A 9228-nucleotide genomic window follows, 5' to 3' on the forward strand; every position below is an offset into this window, starting at 1 on the left:
TGAATTACGTCAGGTTACTATATGACAACCATATCAAATGTGATTTAATGTATAATATGAAATGCATGAGTGTTTCGGTTATTGGTTTGCAGCCAATTTTCAAATGAATACAATGAGATTCTAAACTAAAATTTTAGTTGCAGATTGTGAACAAAATTTTTTTTCAGATACAATAAAAATCAGATATAAAAATATCAATATGTCGTATGATGATTGACTGAATTGTACCACCAGAAAACCGATTTAGGAAATAACTTTCATTATATTTTTTCTCTATTACAATGCATTAAGAAAAATCGTGCGCACACTGAATTTTAATAAATATTTATTTCAATAGTACTAATTAAGCATTTACTGAATGTAAATATATATTTATATATTTAGTACAAGAATCCTTAATTTAACTATCATTATTTTAATCATCTATAAAATATTGATTTACTGTAAGCAACGTTTAGCTAGTACTATTTAAAAAAAATATGTATTGAGATTTAATAAATTTTTTCTCAATGGCATGAATGTGAATTCACGCGCTTAACTAAGGACGTCACTGTGTTGGAGTATCTTTAAGACCAAGCACGATAAAATTCTGACTGAAAGATTACACGACGAAAATCGTGACACACGGAAGTGCGTGCGTACTCACGCAAGTACGTTCGTGCGCGTGCAACGCAATGATGATGTAAACGGGCGTTTGATAGATGACCATAGGCGATGTCGGTGATAACAGCTGCAGGACATCGCGGGACGAATTGTTGCGGCCTTAAGAAAATATTCACGGTGACATTATTTCACTGTGAACAGGTGTTTCGAATATACTTTCATTCCACAGCCACCTGCGAAACATTAGCCGCTAATTATAGAGCGAATTTTGCACACACAAGCTTTGAAACTACCCGAAAGCATTCGAGCGGGTGGAACATATGTAAATTTTGAGAGTATCTGTACAAACCGATCGCTCGTATATTCAGTAATATAATAAATTATATAATTATTACTGCAAAGAATGTATAATAAAGAGGTTGCAGCTTTCTCTATCAATGACGTAATTGTGCATGCATAACATTATGACTAAACCGATTACTATCAAATGACATTGACAATAAAATTTTCTTTCACTATTTAACATTTGAAAAATACAAAAAATTATAAACGATATTAATAAAGCAACATTAATCTTTTCTGCATTGAAAAAAATAATAAATTTTAATAAATATTTTTTTGAATAGTTCTAACTAAATATTTACTAAATGTAAACATACATTAATTTAATACAAAAACCATTGATTTAACTATCATTTCTTATTGAGTAAACATTTATTTACTATACGTAAATGTTTACTTAATACTATTCAAAGAAATATGTATTACGATTTAGTAAATCTTTTTTTCATTGAAAAAACCAAAAACCGACATATCCGTAATTACAGAAACCTATTTCTAAATTCTTCTATTATTTCACAGTCAAATATGTAATGTGGCATAGCAAGTAGAGTTACGTAATTGTCGTGATCAATATTATACCAACTTTAATTGTTTACGGTGCGGAAATACGGTAAGCTTAATTTGAAATCACACCTGCAAAAGGTTGAAAACGTTGCGAATGCAATTTGCTCGCAAAATGTTCAAGATAATGTGCTCATGGATGCAAGAAATCTAAAGTGTATTTGGAGTCACGCAAAATTAGGTCCTAGACCACCGTCCCTATGAACTAGGTCTTACTAGGTCATCGGCACACGCGCAGATAGGACATGCAGCCAGGGGCGGCTACAGATTTCATTGGAACTAGTCCACAAGATTTGAATGCTAAGTTTCTTACTATTTTTTTTTATCCAAATATCAAATTAGATATAAAAAATTGTTTCCAGCAAATTTTGCCATTAAATCTTAGTTCGAATCAATAATAATAACTTGTACAATTTAAATTCGATTCAGTTATTGATCGAGCCATCTCTCTTCTCTTTCTCTGCGACACAAACATTATTTTACATATTATATAAATTGTGTTTTTTTTTAATATACATCAATTATTTACTTTGATTTCCATATTATCACAATTTTGTTATTTCTGTTTTATTATCAGAAAAAAAAGTAATACCATAATAATACTTTAGGTATTGTACAAAATATAATCGCCGATATCGTATCGAACGTAAATATCAATAGTTCTCTCATCGGATCTGTCCGCGGCAACGTACGTGTCAAAATGCTGCAGTTGTACCGTTATCGGGCAATACATCGCCAATTTCGTCGTACCGAATGGCGCGTGCGTTTCTCGTGCAATTCCCGCGGCTTTTTGCCAGTGGACAAAATTGCGATAGCACAACGAGGAAAGGTATTACATAAAGCTAGAAGCCCGGCTTCCATAGCGTAATCCAAGAATAAATCGTCGCCGGGCGACGGATTCTCACACGTTAAGAAGATTACTCTGCGATCCACCCTGTCTCTATCGATGCTGTCTTTGAAAGCGCACTTTGCTCATTTAGCCCATACAAAGGACGATAAATCAATCGTGTACAGAATGTGTTAAACATAGATGAAATGATAATAAATGCTGGAAGATCAAAGGGATCATATTGATTCGTTTATTATAACAAATTTTACGAAATTGAAATAAAAGGATGAATCCACAAATAGAAATAAGACGATTTTCTGACGATAAGAATTTAATGTTTTCGAATACTCCCAATTTGGTGCAATTATAAATAGACTAAGGTATTGTCAAAGTTAGGTAATTGTGCTTATAGGTGCCGTACACTTTGTCAACGAGTATACGATAATTACATCGTGCGATGCGACACCTATAGGGACACGACATTACAGAGTTGTTCCGGCGAGGCAAGTTAGTTTATCATTAGGATGTATCATTAGGAGAACAATGACGATGTAACGCGAGCGGCGTCGCGTATCAAACACCGATTGCGGCGTATCCGCGCTTGTGAAAGTACAAAAAGCAATTAAAGAGTAGAACGTAATGTGCAGAATGAACGAGGGATATTTCCTGATGATAAATCCTACGTACGCCACTTTTATAATTGCCACGTTTTTTCATTACTTGTTTTTTTACTCTTTTTTTTTATACATGACGCTTTCGGCTGCAAAAAACGATTTATGAATGTTAGAGTCATTGTCCTCTTTCTCTTTTAAATAAAATTTTATTTACATTGTTATTTCTAAACTATAATAGAAAAATATTAGCGAAAGCGTTACTCAATTGCAAATTACATACAAATTAAACTGTTAATATATCTACAAATACAAGTAAATAAATTCTTTTATCAAGATATATCTTTAGATATTTCTTTAAAAGCTGAACTTGAATTGAAACTAATACAAAAATATTCAAATTTATTTATAATCAGTAAATAGTCGATGAAATGTTAGACTAAGGTAGAATTTTTCTATCAATCGATAGAGAGGTCAGCACTCTTTCGAGGGAGAGAAGAAAAGGATGGAAGGATGGGTGAAGAGCCAGACAAGTAATAAAAAACCGTTTCGATCGGCAAGAGTGACCGATGCTGCCAGACTACAAGGAAATGGGCGGTCATGAACACGTTTCCGAGCCACTCAATGGGATGGCAACATATTGTCACAATAGAAACTTTTACAATAACATGTTTCCGATACAGCAAATACCAAAGCCGTACACGTGTACGGTGAATGCTTAATACGTTCGAGAAGTTTGAGACCAAACAAACGCAACTCAATTCATTTTGTTTGCAAAGAAAAGTGGGATTCTTAAAGATTACGACCGTAATTAATATTAGATTTACACTCTATGTTTATTTTATTCCCGTTTCTATCGATATAGATTAACTTTAATCTCGATTCAACTAGTTTTTCATCATTTTCTAGTTCTAAGAATTAAAAAAAGAAGAGTAAGTGGAATCAAGATTAAAGTTGATTTACATTGATGGAAACGGATATTAAACCTATTTCTATCAATATGTAGATTAACTCGGTTCAACTTACTTTTTATTTTTTTTTTATTCTTAGAATCAGAAAGAAATAAAGAGTTAGTGGAATCAAAATTAAGATTAAACTACATACAGTGGAAATAAATGGTGATTATTAATGAATAAAATTTAAACTACAAATAAACTTTTATCTATGGAAATGTACTTGTAAGCTTCATTAAACTTTCGTTATTTAATATGCTTTGTAAACGCGAAAAGTTTTATTTCATCAGACACTCTGCGAAGCTACGTTTAGCACCCATCGATTATATGATAATATGAAATCGTTGAGCGTCAATGCGTAAACAATAGCACAGAGCGGATTGCCTGAACCACAACTTTCTACGTAATTATGGAAAGCAAATGCTATTTATTCTTTATCGTTGACACATTTCGATGCACATGCTATAACGCTTTGATACCTCCGCCGTGAGAGAAATCTGTTTTATAACAGATTATCTGTTACATTCCTAAACATGCTTACTCAATTCGCACTTCGCTCTAATTTATTTTTTACATTCTCGTTAGATTTCCTCTTTAATTCACTTTAATATTAACGTTGCAATAATAATCTACAGCTAAAGTTAAAACGAACAGATGAATTAAAATGCAAAAATATTCTTAAAACGTTTTTCAATAAAATGTCATAAATCATCCGCTAACTTCAAATTATTTTTTTAATTATATTATTAGTATTTAAATTATCGTCAAAATAGGAAATAGCAGTGTATTAATGATATACAAGAAGTATCTTGAAGTTTATGATTTAATAACGATTGCACTCATAAAATATGAAAAAAGAAAATGTTTTTTCTTCATATATTAAAGTAAATTTCGTGCATTAAAGTTTCTATCGATATATTTCATGTAAGTTACACGATCCTTTTTTTTCGAAATTAAGTCATTTGTACTAACCGCAAAGTATTGAATTTTTGATAACATTTGATGAGCTTCTAACACGTGTGCTTCGCCTCGAATGGAATAGCGACATGCTACGGCGATAGTAGAGATATAAAACGTTCAATAATTGTGCACTGGTATTCCAGAGATCGAACGAATCAACACGCGTATAACGGAAACGGAAGCTCTGTTTGACTCAAAAGCTTATACCCTTAAAGCCTATTCTACAATTGTATAAGTGTAGTTGTAAGTGATTGCAAGAACTGATCAATTACAGTTGAATATAAAAAGAATATATGATTGTGATTGATCAATTCTTATAACTGCAACCACTTACAACTATGCTTATGCAATTTTAGAATAGGCTTCACGATTGTATAATTCTTTTTTCACGTGTTGAAGTTAGAAAAACATTTTTTTTATTAATATTCGCAATTTAAGATTTATATAAAAATTTATTCTAACAAAAAATTGTCTGATGAATAGCGATCTGCGATCTCTTGTGTCTATTTTCGTATTAAATGCCTTGCATGATTCACGTTTCAGATCATAAAAATGGTATGGATTTCGCCTTAATCCTTAGTACATACAATGAATTTCCAATTCTTTACACACGATGAGTCATTCGTGCCCCGGATTAATTTTCATCATTTTAACAAATATACACAAATTATTTAATGATTTTTATATATACTTTAACATTTTTAGAAAATATTGATAAGGTTATGTATTTAAAAGAATTGTATACAAATGTTATAACTAATTACTTGATGTTTCTAGTTTTTCGAAGAAAATAAATGTGTAGAACAAAGGACCCAATCGCATGATGTAGCATTCCAGTTTATTTAACGAGGAATATGATAGTGTCGCGGACAATTATATGTTTATAGCCAGTATTCATAATCGATTCTTATATTTAAGAGATCGTCTTAAATTAATTACAAAGTATTAACATCTTAAGACATTACTTAGGCCCATTTCTATCAATGTAGATTAATCTCGATTCAACTTACTCGTCATTTTTTTCTTATTCTTAAAACTAGAAAAAGATGAAGAGATAGTTGAACCGAGATTAAAGTTAAACTGTATTGATAGAAACGGGCATTAGACGATCTTAAAAAAAGAATTGATCGTGTAAAAAGATCAGATGAATTAATTTCAAGAATGTGAGAAATCGTATTAAAAACAATGACATTCGTGATCAATTAGAAATTGATCAAATTTTATAAGCCAGTATAATTAGAAATGTGCCACTGATCAGAAATTTGCCTCCAATTATATTCAGCTGTTATTACACGCAATGATACACCTGGTCTTTTCATATCAAGGAATTGACTATGAATACCGGCATATGTGATTCTCTATCAATTTAATGTTTTATCAGACAGGTCTCATTAATAAAACTCTCGTCGTATTTTGATGTTAAAATTCAGAACTCAGGAACTGATTCTTACACTGATTTCTACATAATGAACATTAAGTAAATTATGCAAAGAGAAAATTAACAAATATGAATACACAGCCCGCGGATCGATTCTGAGGCGAATCTGCACGCTCTGACAGGGTAAAACCGCTCCCAAAAGGGAGGAAGAAAGATCCTCCTTTTGTTTGAGAAGTGGCAATTGGATGATGGACGAAAATTTAGGATTAAGAAAGCTACTACTGATTGAAATATGTCGAGAAAGAGAGAGAGAGAAATGGAAGGACAGAAAGAAACAGAAATAGAGAGCGGGGGCAGAAAACCTCTTCAGAGCCAAATCGAGAGAGGAAGAGGAAGAAAGGAGAGAGAGAGAGAGAGAGAGAGAGAGAGAGAGAGAGAGACGAGCAAGAAAAACGAAGTGACTCCTCGCGGCAAACTCGGTTGGCTACTCCTTCTCTCCCTCCCTGTTTTTTTGGACACTTAGGGCATCGTGCACTCACCTACGCACACGCAATTCTCCCGCATGCATATACTCACATATAAGAACGTTACACGCAGGAGCTCCCCTTTTCTCTCTCTCTCTCTCTCTCTCATATTTCGACAATAAATACATACGTGTTGAGATGCATACATGCGAGCTAAGCCTCGGCGACGACGTCGGCGGTTACGAGGACGCACGAGGACGAAGGCGGTGACGGTGGCGATTGACAGCAGTGGTAGTAGTCGGCGCGTGATGATCGTGGCGGTGATAGTGGTGGTAGCGGTGTATGCGATAAGTGAACGGGGGCGGCAAGTTATAATATACGCGAAGACGGCAACGGGCGCCGACGGCTTTAGACTTCCGTCGGCGCGTGCGACGATTCGCGGGTGACGGCGAGACCTCGCCGACGAGCACGGGAGAGACGTCCAGGACACGGCGTTCGCGCGTTGCGTGAATGATCACCTCCTCGGTGACCGTACATCGGCGGAGATGATGGAGTCTCTCAGCGGGTGCGGGTGTGCGCGCGCGCGCGCGTCCGCGCGAGAGCGCTCACGGTCGTTCGCTGTGTCTGTCCTCTTCCCTCCCCCTCTCTCTCTCTATCCCTCTATCTCTCTTTCTCTCCCCCTCGCTCAATCCGTCCTTATAAGTTCGTCTTTCTCCTTCTTTCTCTCTCGCGGACGACAGTTCTTTTTTTTTTCTTTAGCTCTCACTCGCGCACGCACACAAGATTCGTTTCTCACTTCCTTTCTTTCTTGGCGGTTTTACCTCTTCCGATCGCCGTTTCTCTCACTTCACCGCGTCTTTCTCCCTCGCGCGCGCTCTCCTCCTTGTCCGTCAGTAACCTAGAAAGCGGCCGCGGCGGCCATTCAGGATTACGGGACCTCCGTCCGTCCGTTTGCGTACGTACGTCTGCCTTGCTCGTCTCTGTCTCGTCGAGATCAAGCCCGCGGCGGCTCTCTTTCGTTTCTTCTCTCTCTGTCTCTCTCTCTCTCTTTCTTTCTTTCTCTTCCCTCCAGGTATATCTCGCGATTACTCCACGTTCCTCTTCTTCGCGTTCGGCGTGTACGCGAGGTCGAACGCAAAGATGATGCTGCTCACGCCGCGAGCGCATGCACGTTTCGTTCGCCCATTACGGCACGCTCGCTCGTGCTCTTTTCGCGTTGCACGACGACTCGACTCCTAGCGGGCGTAGGCTACGACGACGATCGTTCGACCGTTCGACGCGGACGGGTCACGGCACGCTCACGACGCTTGAACACGCTCGGCTGTCGGCTCGCGACGCTCACTCGCCGCTCGCTCGAAGCAATACGCGGCACCGACCGGCGCACGATCGCCAACGCTACAAACGCTCTCGGCTCTGCTATCGACACACACTGTGTGTGTGCGTGTGCTCCTCCTCTCTTCTATCTTTCGCGTGCTCTCTCTCTTTCTCTCTCTCTCTCTCTCTCTCTTTCTCTCTCTCCAACACTGTACTCACTCTATTCACTGGGCGTACGATCGCGATCGCACAGCGCACACCCTCGCCACGGGCACCGTAGATCGGCGAGGAGCGACCGACTGTAGAGAGTCCCTTGGGTGTGCTCGAGGCGACGGCAGGCGACGATAACGGCGGCCACGGCGACGACAGCGACGATCTTGATCACGACGGCAACGACGAGCACGACGGCGTTGATGTTTTCGTGCCGTGTCGCGAGACGTGAACGCGAAAAGTTCGCGGCTCGTACGATCGGGCCGGTCCTCAGTGCTCAGGAATATTCGCCCATTTGTGACAAATTTCCCGTCTCCGAGATACACCGCGTTAATGACCGACCAACCCCCACCTATCGCCACGCACATATATCACAGCACCTCGGGTTTTTCATGATGGCGACGCGCCGTCGTCGACTCTCAAGATGGCGCGCCAGTCGCCAGCAGCACAGCCATTCAGCTTGCTGCGCGTATTTTAAATTCAACGATGTTGACTTCAGGGCGATCGGGCCATTTCGGAGCATCGAACTGCAAATCGTATCGCGCGAAAATCCCAAATCGATCGTGGATTTTCGCAAATTCTGTACGTTACAAAATTCTAATGATTCAGAATTCAAAAAATTGTAAATAATTAGTTAAATTAATTTGTAATAATTTATAAAAATAATTATTAATAGTTAATAATTAACGATTATTGTTAAAGACTATTATTGATAAGTATTAATAGAAATTATTGTTACTAATCATTAATAATAATAATTATTATTATTAATTATTGATAACCATTAAAGACAATAACTAATAATCATTATTAATTATTAATTAATTCATATTAACTGAATTATTTACAAGTTTTTAAATTACTACTATTAAAAATTAATTATTTTATTTATAATGTATTTAAATATTTTTTAATTTCAAGTTTTTTAAATTTAATTTTTAATTTTACGACAAAATTACTTTTAGCGAATTCGATCACTTGCAATACGCTAGATTATTGCATA

The 9228-nt window shown here is 37.0% G+C and overlaps 1 protein-coding gene across 2 annotated transcripts in view; it reads right to left on the minus strand.

Annotated features, from left to right (window-relative positions):
• LOC108770127 (serine/threonine-protein kinase MARK2) overlaps positions 1–8684 on the minus strand; it is a 106450-nt gene extending 97766 nt beyond the window's left edge. Inside the window, exon 1 of one of the 2 annotated variants that reach the window (XM_018521451.1) lies at positions 6908–8684. The gene's annotated coding sequence lies outside the window, so the exon portion shown is untranslated. Of the gene's footprint in view, positions 1–6891 lie in introns of both variants that reach the window. The other variant, XM_018521450.1, reaches the window with a different exon arrangement.
• Positions 8685–9228: the final 544 nt, after the last annotated feature.

Source organism: Trachymyrmex cornetzi, unplaced genomic scaffold, assembly GCF_001594075.2.
Source record: "Trachymyrmex cornetzi isolate Tcor2-1 unplaced genomic scaffold, Tcor1.1 scaffold99, whole genome shotgun sequence".
Taxonomy (NCBI): domain Eukaryota; kingdom Metazoa; phylum Arthropoda; class Insecta; order Hymenoptera; family Formicidae; genus Trachymyrmex; species Trachymyrmex cornetzi.